The sequence below is a fragment of the Triticum aestivum genome, chromosome 5D (assembly GCF_018294505.1).
Source record: "Triticum aestivum cultivar Chinese Spring chromosome 5D, IWGSC CS RefSeq v2.1, whole genome shotgun sequence".
NCBI lineage: Eukaryota > Viridiplantae > Streptophyta > Magnoliopsida > Poales > Poaceae > Triticum > Triticum aestivum.
The window spans coordinates 396,407,052-396,423,053 of NC_057808.1; positions in this window are offsets into that span (position 1 = coordinate 396,407,052).

Here is a 16,002-nt window from a genome sequence, read left to right on the forward strand (position 1 = left end):
CCGCCGGCGGACGGCAAAGAGGAGACGTGGGCCAGCCGTAAATGGCCGCCCTCGGCAAAGAAGGCCCACTTAACGGGCCGAGCCGTCTCCCCTCTCTCTCTTTCTCTGTCTCCCTCCCGCGCGCCCGCCTCTCTCCTCCCCCGCCGCTCTGCCACCGCCGCCCGCCAGCCCCGCCCCCCGGACCCAGCCCCCGCCGCCGTCCAGCCCTCCCCCCGCCCCCGCGCCCCGTCGCCCCGTCGCGCCCCGTTGCCCCGCTGCCGGAGAGGCCTGCGCCGGGCCGCCCCGGTGCCGGACGCCTCCACGCGGCCCTGCACCGCCCCGCCCCACTGCCGCCCTCCTCCCCGCGGCCCCTGCGCCACCCCGCCCCACCGGCCGACCTCGCCCTCCACCGGCGATCCCCTGCAGGTTTGTTCTTCCCCCTTTTTTAGTTTAGTTTTTTTAGTTTCTTTTAGTTTAGTTTCCGTTTTTGTTTTAGTTTTAGTTTTAGTTTAGTTTTATTTTCAGTTTAGTTTTAGTTTTATTTTAGTTTAGTTTATTTTATATTAGTTTTAGTTTTAGTTTAGAAGAAGAAGAGGAGTAGAAGGAGGAGGAGGAGGGAGGAAGAGGAGGAGGGAGAAGAAGAAAGAAGAAGAAGAAGAAGAAGAAGAAAAAGAAAAAGAAGAGAAGAAGGAAAGGAAAAAAGAGGGCGTCCAGGGACGAGCGGGTTAGGGGTTCCTCGGTGTCGATGGAACCCTAAATAGCAAGTATCGTCAGTGCGAGATACATGTGGCCGTCGGTGTCGAATACTACATCCATGTCCCACAAGTGACGCCGACGTCCGGCGTCCCAAAGCAACTGTTCTCGGCGTCGATGGCGGTCGAACACCATTGCGAATTTGTCCGGCAGCCTCTGCGATGACGATTTTAGGCAAGTGTTGAAACTTGAAACACCCAAACTGACTCAAGTTGGTTTGGTTGTTTGAAATTTCAAAACTTGGCTTTAATCCTCATCGCAGAGGCTGCCAGACAAATTCGCCAAGGTGTTCGACCTTCATCAGCCAGCGGAACTATTCTTGCGGGACGCCGGGCGCCGGCTTCACTTCTGGGATGTGGATCTAGTGTTCAACGCCGAGCGCCACATGTATCTCACACCGATGATACTTGCTATTTAGGTTTCCATCGACGCCAAGGACCCCCTAACCCGCTCATCCTGTTGTAAAAATTTAGTTAGGTCGACGGAAGAAACAAAATTGCTATGTTATTCATCTTTCGATTTAAATGTGCAGTTATTTCGTCGCTGCGAGGGTCTGGTGTTCGACGAGCTCTGCCCCTGCGTTCGTTGGTGAGCACAAATGACATCTCCTCCTCCCCCCTTCATTTGCTCTGTTCCGGTCTTCGTGCCGATGAAACTTGCTAGCTATAGGTGTCAATCATCAGTATGCGTAACCACTATGCGTCTCCCATTCGAAAGGGTTACATCTATAAATATGCATGCATTTGCATATTTATAATCATGATTCTTTCGAATTGTCCAACGTTATCCATGGACAGCCCGAGTATGTGTAGATTGGGTTCGTTTTCCCATATGCTCTGCTCCGGATCCGATGCAGAATTTCGTCAGTGCCTCCCTGTTGTTCTCCGGGTACACATCCTCTCTGCTTATTGCCGAGACGTGTATCAGGAGAACAACGGGGAGGTGCTGCCGAAATTTTGCGTCGGATCCGGAGCAGAGCATGGGAAAACGAACCCAATCTACACATACTCGGGTGGGATTAGGACCTATCTTTACCTATTAGCGTGTAGGTTGCATGGACGTAATAAAACTGACAAACTCCATTAACTGATGGATATGGTTTGCTTAATTATGTATATATTTCTTGTGTGTCCAGTAGGAAGTCAATATGAGTGATCGTGCATGGATGTACACCGGTTACACTAGTCAGAAAGTTTGGACCGAGGAATGGTTAACAAAAACCAAGGGGTTTGTTAGAGCCGCATTTGCAAATGGCCAGGAATTAAGCTGGTGCCCCTGTGCCCGTTGCGACAACTATAAAAAGAGGGACGAGCTTGAAATGAGTAAAGACCTGCAGAAGTTTGGTTTTACGCCTGGTTACACGGTCTGGACATTACATGGTGAGTCTGCCCAACGTGCCAGAGCCGAGGTGGTTCGTCGTCGCACCGACGAGCATGGTACCGGGACCGCAGACATGGTGCAAGACTTTGACGATGCTCGGGACTCGGACGAGGAGATGGAGGAATCTGCAAAGGCCTTCACTGAAATGTTGGAGTCCTCAAAACGTCCTCTCCACGAGCACACTGAGCTTTGTCAGCTGGATGCCATCTCACAAATAATGGCTTTGAAGGCTCAATTCAACTTGGGCAGAGAATGCTACGACGCGATGATGACAGTATTCGGACGATTTCTACCCAAAGGCCATGTGCTACCTCCAAACCTGTACCAGTCAGACAAAATCCTCCGTGCTCTTAAGATGCCCTATGAGAAGATACATGCCTGTGAGAAAGGATGTGTCTTATTTAGGCTTCAGTATGAGGACTTGAACTATTGTCCCATTTGCAATTCTTCCAGGTATGTTGTGGTAGACAACGGTATGGGTGAGAAGACGCAGACCAAAATACCCGTTAATGTTCTTCGGTATATGCCAATCGTACCAAGACTTCAACGTCTTTTCATGGTCGAAGAGACGGCCAGACAGATGACATGGCACAAAACGGGCAAAAGAACCGAACTAGATGCAGATGGGAATGTGATGATGGTGCACACATCGGATGGTGAAGCGTGGAAGCGCTTCGATGCATTACATAAGGAAAAAATGGCAGATCCAAGGCATCCTCGAGTCGCCGTCAGCACAGATGGGTTCAGTGTGTTTGGTCAGATGGCAACCCCATACAGCTGTTGGCCCGTGTTTGTCATTCCACTCAATCTCCCCCCGGGCAGATTATGCAAAGAAAGAACATTTTCCTGACGTTGATAATTCCAGGGCCCAACTATCCGGGGAAGAATATGAATGTGTACATGCAGCCGCTTAAGGACGAATTGCAAGAAGCTTGGGATAATGGGTTCAAGACATACGATGCCTTTAGCAAACAGAACTTCATAATGCGTGCCTGGTACATGTACTCGACGCATGACTTGCCGGCGTATGCGCTATTCGTTGGCTGGTGTGTGCATGGAAGGTTCCCGTGACCCACATGCAAGGGAGCTCTTGAGTTTCGTTGGCTGACGGCAGGGCACAAGTATAGTTGCTTCGACTTGCATAGACCGTTTCTACATCCTGGCCATAAGTTCAGGAAAGACAAGAAGAACTTCATCAAAGGTAGAGTTGTCAAACACTCTGCACCACCTGCGTTGACAGGCCAACAGACCCTAGATCAGTTAAACGCTCTCGAGCCAGATCCAGAGCGTCCAGGGTATTTCAAGGGGTATAATAAGGAACACGCCTGGACTCACAAGACATGCTTCTGGGATCTGCCTTACTTCAAAGACCTCCTTTGCCCACACAACATCGACGTGATGCACACTGAAAAGAATATCGCCGAAGCCATTTTTGGTACATTGTTCGGCATAGAGGGGAAATCAAAGGATAATACTAAGGCTAGAGTCGATCAAGAGGAGCTATGTGATAGACCGTTACAAAACATGAAAGAACCGAAAGGAAAGGGGAACTGGACGAAGCGAAAGGCATGGTTCAATCTTGGAAGGCCAGCTATGAAGGAAATTATTTTGTGGGTGAAAATGCAGTTGATGTTCCCCGATGGGTATGCAGCAAATCTAAAGAGGGGAGCGAGTCTTCAAAAATTGAAAATATTTGGTCTAAAAAGTCATGATTGGCACATATGGATTGAGCGGATAATGCCGGTGATGTTGCGTGGCTTCATCCCTGAGGATGAATGGCTAGTACTGGCAGAGCTAAGCTATTTCTTCCGTGTTCTTTGTGCGAAAGAACTATCGCCTGGCCTCCTAGAAGAAATGGAACAGTTGGCGCCGGAGTTGATCTGCAAGTTAGAGAAGATCTTTCCGCCAAGCTTCTTTAATCCAATGCAACACTTGATTTTGCATCTCCCGACCGAGGCACGATTGGGGGGGCCCGTGCAAAATCGTTGGTGCTACTCAACTGAGAGGATGCAGAAGACGCTTCGAGCAAAATGTAAAAATAAACGTAGAATAGAAGCATCGATGGCGGAGGCATTCATCACTGAGGAGGCGGCAAACTTCGTGACAGCACACTACGAAGCCAAAAATCGTCATTTGCATAATCCGAAGCCTCGGTACAATGCTGACGAACCTCAAAAGGGTCAATCCAACCTCAGCCTATTCAAAGGGAATCTCGCACCAGCCAGTGGTTGGAAACCAGTAAGGTTGGATGTTGAAGAATGGCGGACCATTTCGCTGTATCTCTTCAACAACCTAACAGAAGTGCGGCCGTACATCGAGTAAGATCTCGGTACATTGTTTCACAACTTCTAATTCCTTTGAACTTCTCTTATTCCTGGATATTTGATGCAGTCGATACGTCGCCATATTCTCGTATGGAGTGGTGATCCAAAAGGATTCCGTCGAAGAGTATGAGCTTCTGGCAAAACAAGGAGCCGAATATCCCGGTTTCATCTCTTGGCTAAAAAAAACCGGTAATTTCCATTAGACCCTTTTTCTTTTCTTTGGCTAATTTGCGACTAATGCAACAATCCTTTCGTATTAAACTTGTAGGCTAATTCAGAGATTATGGATGCCGAATTGAGACAAGTAGCTAATGGTTTTGACTATAAGGTCCGTTCATTTGACAAATACGACATCAACGGGTATCGCTTTCGTACCTATGGCAAAGAGCTATCTATGGCCGACCGAAAGTCTACAAATTGTTGTGTCTCTGCTATCGGCGAAGGAGGTATCGAGTATTATGGAAGAGTTGAAGCAATTTATGAACTTGAATTCTATGGTGAAAACCCACCAAACGTCGTAGTCTTCAGATGTTATTGGTTCCAGCCGAGGGAGACTAGAAGGACTCATGAACATATAGGGCTAGTCGAAATCAAACAAAGCACCCATTTGGATGTTCCCGATGTCTATATTACGGCTCAACAGGCAACCCAAGTTTTCTATCTACCGTGGGCCTGTCAAAGTGATCCAAATCTCAGTGGTTGGGACGTCGTTTATGAAGTGCCGCCACGTGTTAGACCACCTCCCCCCAATGAAAAGGATTATGAACCTCACATTAACCAAGACACATATGACGAAGGAGAATTCTTCCAAGAAACACGTCTTTCCAAAAAACGTTTCAAGAACCGCTCTACTCCACCCCAGAACATTGAAGTAGACAACGATAGTGAATCCGACTTCACCCCTGAGCCGGAACAAGAAGAGCCGGAAGAAGAAGAAGTTACTGCTGCAGATGACCTGTCAATGCTTGAACGATTACGTAAAGGTGGCCTTCCACATGATGATGCATTTATTAATGATGATGATGAGCACGTCATTACCGATAGTGATGATGATGATGCTTTTATTAATGATGATGACGAGCACGTCATTACCGATAATGATTATTAGGTATTCAAATTTTTATGTTGTACTTGATTTATATAGTTATTTGTATGATTGTATGATTTATATAGTTGGTATTTATAATTTTCTTACTTTGTATGATTGTTTCTTATACATAGTGCCATGGTCTTGATTTCCGTCCCGGTCGGCCCTCGCCCGCTTTATGATTCGGATGTGGTAAATTCTCTTTCATAACTATTTGTTGCATTTCGCATTTATGACAATTATGGCCATCAAGTTGACATAGAGATATTTTAATCTAGGAGGTATGTGAACCGGAATTTGAAACGGACCCTCTTGTCGAGAAGTTAAATTTAGTTGAAAAAGAAAATGAGTATTTGAAAGAAAAAATTAAAAGAATTGAAGAAGAGAAGATGACATTGGAGTTGTATGTTGCCGATGTTATCGATGATCACAAGATGAAGATGAATGCAATGCGCTTGAAGATGGATGCAATGCGCCTGAAGCTTAAGAAGATTAGAAAATATGCCATTGATAATGAGGCTTGGTATCATTATGCCGTTGGATCAATTGTTACCTTAGTTGCGATCTTCATCACATTTGTTGTGATGAGGGTAAGTTTTCTCTAGTGTTTTGCTTTACAAATGGATACTTAGCTTATTTTCCTCCTAAATGGCATAATTACCTAAGTTAGATAAAAAATAAGCTATACTTAGCTTATTCAGTTCATTTATGACATACTTAGCATACTTAGGTAAAAAATGGCATGATAATCTTTGTTAGCTCCAAAATGATATAGACTTAGCTTATTTTCCTCGAAAATGACATAATAACCTTAGTAAGCTCCAAAATGACCTATTTACCTACCTTAGCTCTAAAATGACCTACACTTAGCATTTTTACCTAGCTTAGCAATAAAATGACATTTTTACCTACCTTAGTTAGAAGAAGAAGATAAAGAAGAGGAGAGGAGAAAAGAAAGAGAAGAAAAAAAATCTTCTTCTTCTTCTTCTTCTAACTAGTTTTCTTCTTCTTCTTCTTCTTCTTCTTCTTCTTCATCTTCTTCTAACTTTCATCTTTCCCAATTTGCAGATTTGCTTTACATGAGGAAGCTTGGATTCATGGAGTGTACTATTCTTCTGGTGCTTCCTTGTTGTTTATGAAAACTTGTTTGGATATGTATGTCTATATGGATATGTTGTTGGAAACTTGTTTCTGGTTATGTATATATGGATATGTTGGACTTTGTTGAACTATGTTGTTGGATTGGATGAAATATGTTGTTGGACATGCTGTTGGATATGTTGGATATATATGCATGTATATCAGTGTTTGAAACCATGTCTAATTAATGGGATTTAAATAAAAACAGGGGATATATAGCCTCTTTGTCGTCCGCTAGCAGACGGCAAAGAGCTTTGTCGTCTACTAGCAGACGGCAAAGAGGACACGTGGCAGTCACCTGTGCAAACTGGGAACACTGGCTGCCTATTTGGTCATTTTGCCGTCTGCTGGCAGACGACAAAGTGACCAGCTATGCCGTCTGCCAGCAGACGGCGAAGATTCAAACCTCTTTTCCATCTGCTGACGAACGGCATATCTGGACATGTGGCAGCTTCCCAGTGCTGCCTAGCTGGGCTCTTTGCCGTCTGTCAGCGGACGGCAAAGAGCTTTGACTCTTTGTCGTCCGCTGGCAGACGGCAAAGAGCGCCGTTAACCCCCTAACGGCTCTCACGCCACCGCACTGCCGTCCGTTGTCTTTGCCGTCTGCTGGCCTTGGATAGCAGACGGCGTAATTCTTTGCCGTCCGTTTCTAAAAAGCGGACGACAAAGAAGGCCTTTGCTGGCACGTGTTCATCTGGACAGTTTGCCGTCCGCTAGCGGATCTTTGCCGTCCGTGATCTATGCCTTTGCCGTCCGCCACGGCAAAGAAGCTGATTCCAATAGTGATAGTAATCACTCTATCATGTGTCCAGTTGGTGACAAGGTATTACGAGTAACCAACCGAATGACTTCCAAGAACTAGTAGAGCGATTATCATATGACGTCAGACTACACGATGTAGGTATCACTTTATAAACCGGAATTGATGTAGGTACCATGTGACCAGTAACCAACATCATGTAGTTTGACGTCACATGGTAGTTGCTCTATCAATTCTTCAGTCACTTGACATTATTGGTTATTGGTCACACCTCGTCACTACGTGGTCATGCACCAGCTCAGGAAGGTGTTGCAGCGTCCTCTGTGTGTGGATATGGGGACCAAGCCCTCTGCCGTCCTCGTCGCACGTAGATGCACCTAGCTAGCGACCACATATCGTGCGCTTGCGTATTGTACCAAGCATCCTACTCGGTGTAGCGGGATACAACCACAATCGATGGCAAGCATCCTTTGAGACGTCATCTCTATCTCCGCTGGCTCCAAATCGTCTCTTTGTAGGAGCCCAACGTTGCCATGGTGCTCGTCCTCTTTCGCGGGTCGGACTAAGCTGAGCATCGATGGGCGATTTGATGCATGAGTGAGTGGAATTGGGCAACATTGTGTTGTGGTTATGACAGCGGGAACATGGTCTGAACTGGAGCGACTTGGTGACGAGTGAGCAAAGTGGGTGAGATTTAGCGAAAGAGATGAGGGAGAGTTGTGGGTAAGGGTTGTCCGCACGATTTAATATCCAACGTTTCGTGCTCTGTTCAGTTGTTTGCCTAAATTCATACAGTTCATAATCTACATTCTCATGTTATATTTGTGTTCCGAACATCACCGTACTAATCTCGGGACAAAACAGAATGAGGAGAAAAATAAGTTAAGAACATGAAGCTATACGTTCATCCTACATACGATCTTATTTCCATGCAACTATATACTGAGTAAATTGCAAAAAAAAACCCACCACATTTGGGGACCCTAACCAGAAAACCACCACCTTTTGGGTTTTTTCCAAACAACCGCCTCGTTTGCAATGACAGTTTTCAAATAATGCTGATTGAACGGTTTGGCGTGTCTGGGTGAAAACATGACCGCTTGGGCCCGCTGTTAGGCGCCACGTGGACGGGGGAGATGGCGTTCGTGACGCGCCATTAGACGGTGTCACACAAAACCTAACGAGCCGGTCCAAGTAGGAGGCGTGGCGACCAAGCAGGAGGTCCCGGCGAACCGGGAGAATAAGACACCACAGCAGGTGAATCAGGAGCTGAGGGAGTCCCTGTCGAAGCAGGGGAACTTCCGCAAACTGGCGGAGCGCTACGGCGGCGTGGACGCCCTCCTCGACCTGTATGCCGGCGACGGCAACGACAACTGCTTCGACGATTGGTGCTGCGTCGTCAACCCCGATGGCTCCTACTACTACATGGACAGCCACTACGCTCCTGCCCCCGATTACTTGCTGTCCTATGATGATGATGGTCGACTTGTTCTCTTCAAACAAGAAAAGAGCATGCATAAATGCACCACCCATGGAGAAATTTTGCGAATAAATGTACTAGCAAAGTAGCACAACGACTCTTATTGGCTTTACTAATGGCGATGTATCCATACGGATATCTGCTCAGAATGCATTTCATAAGACTCAATTAATTGTCTAAATTCAAAGGGTTTGAATCGATTTTCCTCCCTGGCTTCTGACAGTGCCTGCGATCAGCCTGACCATACACAGCTCTTTACTCAATTTTCCTTTTTTATTCTTAAAAAAATGTGCACCAACTTTCATAAATTTGAACTTTAAATAATTTAAATACTGACATTCAAAAGTTATTTTTAGAAATTGAAATTTCATAAATCTTAACTCTCAAAAATTCAAATAAGTTCTCTTATTGTATGACCGATTTTTTCTCTCGAACAATAATAAGCCGATGCATGTACATTGTGCCGGGTTTTGGACTCTCTAGACAATATAAGAAAGCCAATTGATCATATTATGTTGCACTTGATCTCAAAATTGCATCGGCCAATATAGTTGTAAGAGTTCAGCTGGCTTTTTCCACTCGAAGATGCACACCACCATTACAATTTGACCACTATTCAGTGGAATTGGTCGCTTGCATCTCATCCTCCTAGACCCTGCTGGCTGTCCAACTCATCGTCGAGGCATGTCATTGTCTACTACGTTCACTCGTGCATTGGCATCTTTTCCTCGACCCAAGACCATCTCCAATGCAGATATATGGTGAATGTATGAGTCATGGTGCTACTTTGCTACTATATTTATTTGACAATTTGGAAGATCAAATGTACTGCCAAATTAATGAATAAATCACACATAAAGGAACATGCAAATCATGAAATAATTGTACTACTCTGTAGAAATTTTGAGCATAAATGTACTGTCAAAGTAGGATAGCGATTCTTATCGGCTCCACTACCAATGCCAACAGTAATGGTATCCATAGGGATATCTGCTTAGATTGCATTTTGTAAGACACAATTTACTGTCTAACTTCAAAGTGTGTACCGATTTTCCTCCCTGATGTCTGACCGTGCGTGCAGTCCGCCCAACCATACACAACTCTTCACTCAATTTTCTCCCTTTTTTTCCTGGAAAAACGAGTACCAAATTTCATACATTTGAACTTTAGTTATTTTGGTATAGAAACTCTCAGGTGCTACATCCGGGTGTGCGTAGGAGTCATTGTGTTATTTTGGTATTATATTTATTCGATGATTTTGGAAAACTAAATGTGGTACTAAATTTCGATCATACAGGATAGAACATGCAAATTATGAAATAAATGTGAAATTTTGCGAAAAATGTACTAGCAAAGTAGCACAATAACTCTTATCGGTTCCACCAATGCCGACGGTAATGGTATGCATACGGATATCTACTTAGAATGCATTTCATAAAACTCAATTAATAGTCGTTTCTCTCCAACAGACCTTGAGAATGAAAGGTTTCTCCGATAAATGTCTTGTGTGGATCCAGACCTTCGTTTCTAGACGTAGTGTGGTTGTTAAGGTCAATGATGACATAGGCCACTACTTCCGAATGAAAAAGGGCCTACGACAGGGTGATCCATTGTCTCTAATGTTATTTAACATTGTTGCTAACATGTTGGCTATTTTGATAGAGCGCGCCAAATAGGACGGTCAAATGGCAGGAGTAGGGCCAGACCTTGTAGATGCAGGCATATCAATTTTGCCATATGCCGTCCATACAATTCTCTTTATTGACATGACCTGTACAAGACTCATAATCTGAAACTTTTGCTTTCAGCCTTTGAGCAAATGAAGGGTCTTAAGATTAACTTCCATAAAAGTGAATTTTTCCGTTTTGGAGAGGCTAAGGAGGCTGAGAGAGTCCTGGATTAAGGGGTCCTCGGGCCGCCGGCCCATTGCTTATGAGCCGGACTGATGGGCTGCTATGGAGCCAAGCTAGAGCGCGAACCCATGGCCGGATAGAAGATCTTCGGAGCCGTGGTGTGCCCTCCAAGTCAAGATTAGGCATGATCTTTCCTTCATTGTGACCTACCGTATGTAACCCTAACCCTATCGGTGTCTATATAAACCGAAGGGTTTTAGTCTTTAGAGCGAGAGCAACATCCATGACCCAATCAACCTAGGATTTAGCTCGCCTGATCTCGAGGTAGATCGACTCTGTAATCATATCATACACATCAAATACAATCAAGCAGGACGTAGGGTTATACCTCCTAGAGAGGGCCCGAACCTGGGTAAACACCGTGTTCTTTGTCCCTTGTTCCCCATTGATCCTAGATCCAGAGCTCGGGACCCCCTACCCGAGATCCGTCGGTTTTCACACCGACATTGGTGCTTTCATTTAGAGTTCCGCTATGGATCGCCAAAGGATCGATGGCCCAACTGTTCATTGAAAACCCCGCCAGTGCCAGGGACATCTTCGTCCCTGGCTAGATCTTTACGTTCGAAAGCATCACTTTGCGCGCAGACCTCACAGGTCATTTTGACCAGGTTGAGGACCTCACCTCCGATCACGGAGCCGGCCGCCAGAACTTAGAGTCCAGCGCCGGCCCTCGGGAAGGCCATGCACCCGAAAACCCGCTGAGCCCGACACTTTGACCTCGGATTCAGTGGATACAAAGGAAGCCGACGCCATCCGGGATCTGGACTTAAAGCCGGATCCCATTGAAGTACCTGAAGAACATCCCGCCAAATACCCGGGAGGCATGGCCCTGATGGGAATCTCTTCGGCTAACAACCTATTGGATCGATTCCTTGCTATGGGAATCTCCGTCAGCAGGCCTACGGCCTACAACCAGATCGGGCTTAAACCTGACAACAGAGAGATCCACATCCCGCCTATCACTCACCTCGTCACTGTCGGTGTCAAAACCGGCGGATCTCGGGTAGGGGGTCCCGAACTGTGCGTCTAAGGCGGATGGTAACAGGAGGCGGGGGACACAATGTTTACCCAGGTTCGGGCCCTCTCGATGGAGGTAATACCCTACTTCCTGCTTGATTGATCTTGATGATATGAGTATTACAAGAGTTGATCTACCACGAGATCGTAGAGGCTAAACCCTAGAAGCTAGCCTATGATTATGATTGTTGTTGTCCTACGGACTAAACCCTCCAGTTTATATAGACACCGGAGGGGGCTAGGGTTACACAGAGTCGGTTACAAGGGAGGAGATCTACATATCCGAATTGCCAAGCTTGCCTTCCACGCAAAGGAGAGTCCCACCCGGACACGGGACGAAGTCTTCAATCTTGTATCTTCGTAGTCCAATAGTCCGGCCAAAGTATATAGTCCGGCTGTCCGAGGACCCCCTAATCCAGGACTCCCTCAGTAGCCCCTGAACCAGGCTTCAATGACGATGAGTCCGGCGCGCAGATTGTCTTCGGCATTGCAAGGCGGGTTCTTCTCCAAATTCTGAGTACCTGTCGAGTAGTGTCCGGCTTCCCATAAATGTTGCACTCCTTGGCTTCTGCGCCCAATAATGGCTATCCTCCACGTGCCGAGCGAATGCGAGAAGTCGGGGCATTTTTACACTTGCCACCCTAACCATATGACTAAATCGTCTATTTAAAGAGACGGGGATCCTCAGATCCAGATCACACCATCCTCCCCCAGCGAGAATCCCTCGGAGCGCGCCCGGAACAGTCCATCCCATCATGGCCGGCCATCGCAGCTCCTCCTCTCGCCCCCGTAGCCCTAAGCCAAGCAATTGGAAGAAGTATTCCGTCCCCCATAGCCAATTAGTAGAGTTACAGACCCAGGGGTTTCTCCCTCTAGCGTATATGGTCCCCATTCGAGCCGGACTAGACACTTACAACGGCGGGGAGCAAGCAGAGAGCTTTCCCAACCCATCCATGGGGGAGCGGGTATGCCTTGTCCCTTACTTATTAAGGGGACTTGGATTTCCAATCCACCCGTTCCTCCGCGGGCTCCTGGAGTTCTACGGCCTCCAGCTGCATAACTTTACTCCCGCCACCATATTACACATCGCTAGCTATTTCGCCCTTTGCGAGCTGTTTCTGGGCTGTGAAGCTCATTTCGAGCTATGGAAGAGGCTATTTTGCCTCGTAGCCCGTACACAGGAGGGGTCAATATATCAAGTGGGCGGAGCCGAGATATGGCGCATCGCCGGGACCGGATACCTGTCCGGTACTCCGAAGAAGACATCCGAAGACTGGCCTTCGGAGTGGTTTTATATGGAGGACGTCCCCCTTCTGGACCCTATTCGGATGGGCCTGCCTGAGTTCAATAACGCCCCTTTGAAGAAACGCCGCAGCTGGCGCCCTCGGAGCCCCCAGGAGGAAGATAACGGAGAGGTCCTTTACCTGATGGGCCGGATAAAAACGCTGGCCAAATCAGGATTGACTATAATCGAGGTTATGTCAATATGTATAATGCAGGGGGTGCAGCCACTTCAATATCGGGGACAACCCATGTGGCACTTCAATGGAGAAGACGATGCCACCCGCTGCGGTCGTAAGGGACCAGACTCCGTCGCTGCTCTAGCAAAAATACTGTCCGATTTATATAAAGGAGAGGAAGAGGAGTTCATCCGCATTAAGCCACGGGATGGATTCTCCATGTACAACCCCCAAACTGGGTGAGCTGCTACTTTTTACTCCGATCCTTCCCGCATTCTTCGTCACAAGTATTTACCTTGCTATTTCATAGCAGGAACTACGAAAAGCTGTGAGGAAGATCCACAGCCCATCTCCACAACTAGAGGACCCTGACCGGGCCCTCGACCTCGGACTCAAAGAAGATCCGGACACATTTGTGGAGCTCATCGACAGGACGTTCTATCAATTAAGCTGCGATGGTGCCTTGGTGGCCATCATAGCCGATTATCCTGGACTGCTCCCTGCATCACATGTAAGTAAAACCGGAGTCCCAACTTCCGAGAAGGATCCCTTTTTTCGCACTTCACCTACCGCACACATATGGTGTCTTACAGGGAAGGTCCTCGGGATGCCATGCCGAACCCGCAGTGACTCACCAACAAGGGGCACCAAAACCGGGTAGGCTTAAAAGGAAGGCGGTCAGGACTGAGACGCCGTCGCAGAGCTATGAAAAAGAACCCCGCTCCGTGGTTGTCGTCTTTGAAAATATAATAACGTCCATGGTTCCTGGCAGGAAAAACGCTCGCCGGACCATATCCGGAGAGCCTGCCGGCCACGCCTCCACCAGCCGGGCTCCAGAGCCGGACTTAACGGCAGACGCTAACGTGGGGCCAACACCGGATGTTCCTCCTACAGAGGATGCGGATAGGCTGTCCGCTACGAATTCCGAAGTGGAGAGTGCCATGAATCACAGGCGTCGCCGGGCCGTACTCCGCGACACTTGTTTCTCTCAAGAGGCGTTCGATGCCTTCAACTCAGGAGATGCGTACATCCGAGCTGCTCAAAATGGTCTTGCCAGAGCCACGGACCAGTATGTAAAGGATATACGGGTAAGAAAATCTAATAATTATGTATATCAGTAGCCCCTGAGACTTGAAACAGTTGGCACAACTGATTTAAGGATCATTGTTTGCGTAGGTTCTTACGGAGAAGAATACCTAGTTGTCTCAAGAGCTGGAGGAGTGCAAAGCCTAGCTACGGGCCGTAGTTGCCGCAATGAAGGAGTCCGAGAAGGCCCCATCTGGTAACACTTGTTTTTATCGAAAAGAATGACATGTACCAGTCAGTATTCGTCATGAATGCAAATCTAACAATAGATTCTGCAGATGATCCCGGAGTGAATCCGGAGGTCATGCGAGGGGATGAGCAACATGCTCAATGACAGCTAAAGGCTGGCGAGCGCGTGCTTACGCAGGTTAGGCGGGAGAAAAACGATCTCCAAGATGCCAATACCCGGCCGGGCGTTGAACTGAAAGATGTTCGGGCCCAGCTTGCTGACTCCGTAAAGGAGAATAAGAGGCTTCGACGCGGCATTTTTAGTAAGTGCTTGAACGAAATTTTATAGAGTTCGGCAAAGAAACTGGCTAACAGAGTTATATCCGTAGGTATGCTGATGGGTCGGCCCGCAGAGGAGATGCCCGGGTCTGCGGGTGATCTTCTGCCAGAGCTCTCACAACTGCACGAACAAGTTCGGCAGGTGATGCAGGGCGTTGCCCAGGCCTTGTGGACATCCGCCTCCCTACCAGGAGGCATGGGGGAGCTCGTAGAGATGCTCAGGGGAGCGCGGCGGCGCTTCCGATTATGGAAGATATCTGCCAGCCGACAAGGTGCAAGGGAAGCCTGGGCCATGGTGAAGACTCGATATACCAAGGCTGACCCGAACCATATGGCCGAAGTCGGACCTATGGGGTCTGACGGGAAAGTGATCCCTGTCAGTTTGGTGTATGACCAGGTGAAATTAGCCGCAAAGTATTCCCAACAGGATTGTAGGCTAGACAGCCTGTTGGATGGTATAGAAGAAGAATTTAGTCAGTCTAAATGACTGTGTACTTCAAGTGATATATATTGTCCCTAGACGGATTGTAAATCATTTGTCATGGCGGACCTTTTCGCTTCGACCCCCGGACCCGACAGTCCGGAGTGTATCCGAATACCCGCTCAGTTAGGTAAAAACCGGGGTACGCGTGGAAACCAGGCGTAGGGGTCATAAGTGCTTGAATAGACAAGTACCCAACTAGCTAGGTTATATTACATGGATAGTAAGAAACATCTTCCGGGGAGAATAGTTCCGTTAAGAGTTCCTTTCCCTGGGTATGCATGCATTAATGTGCATGTCCGAACTGCGAAAAGAGACGCAGGATATAAACATCTAGGGGCATGTATTACAATAAATAAAAGTCATCTTTTGTTCACCGACCGAATATTCCCTTAAGAATGCTAGCTTTCGGCTTCACCCAGTCTGAGGTACACATCCGGCTGATCCGACAGTAACAATCTCAGAGGTGCTCCCCTTATGCCCTAGCCGAATTAACGGGAACGTAGGGCATAAACACAAGAGCCAGGCAACCCAGCTTGGCCAAAACTTAAGTCATATCGATGCATATAATGGCGAAGAAAAGGTACATGTGGAATAGTAACACATGTGCAGGGCACAGAGCTCGGAACATAGTT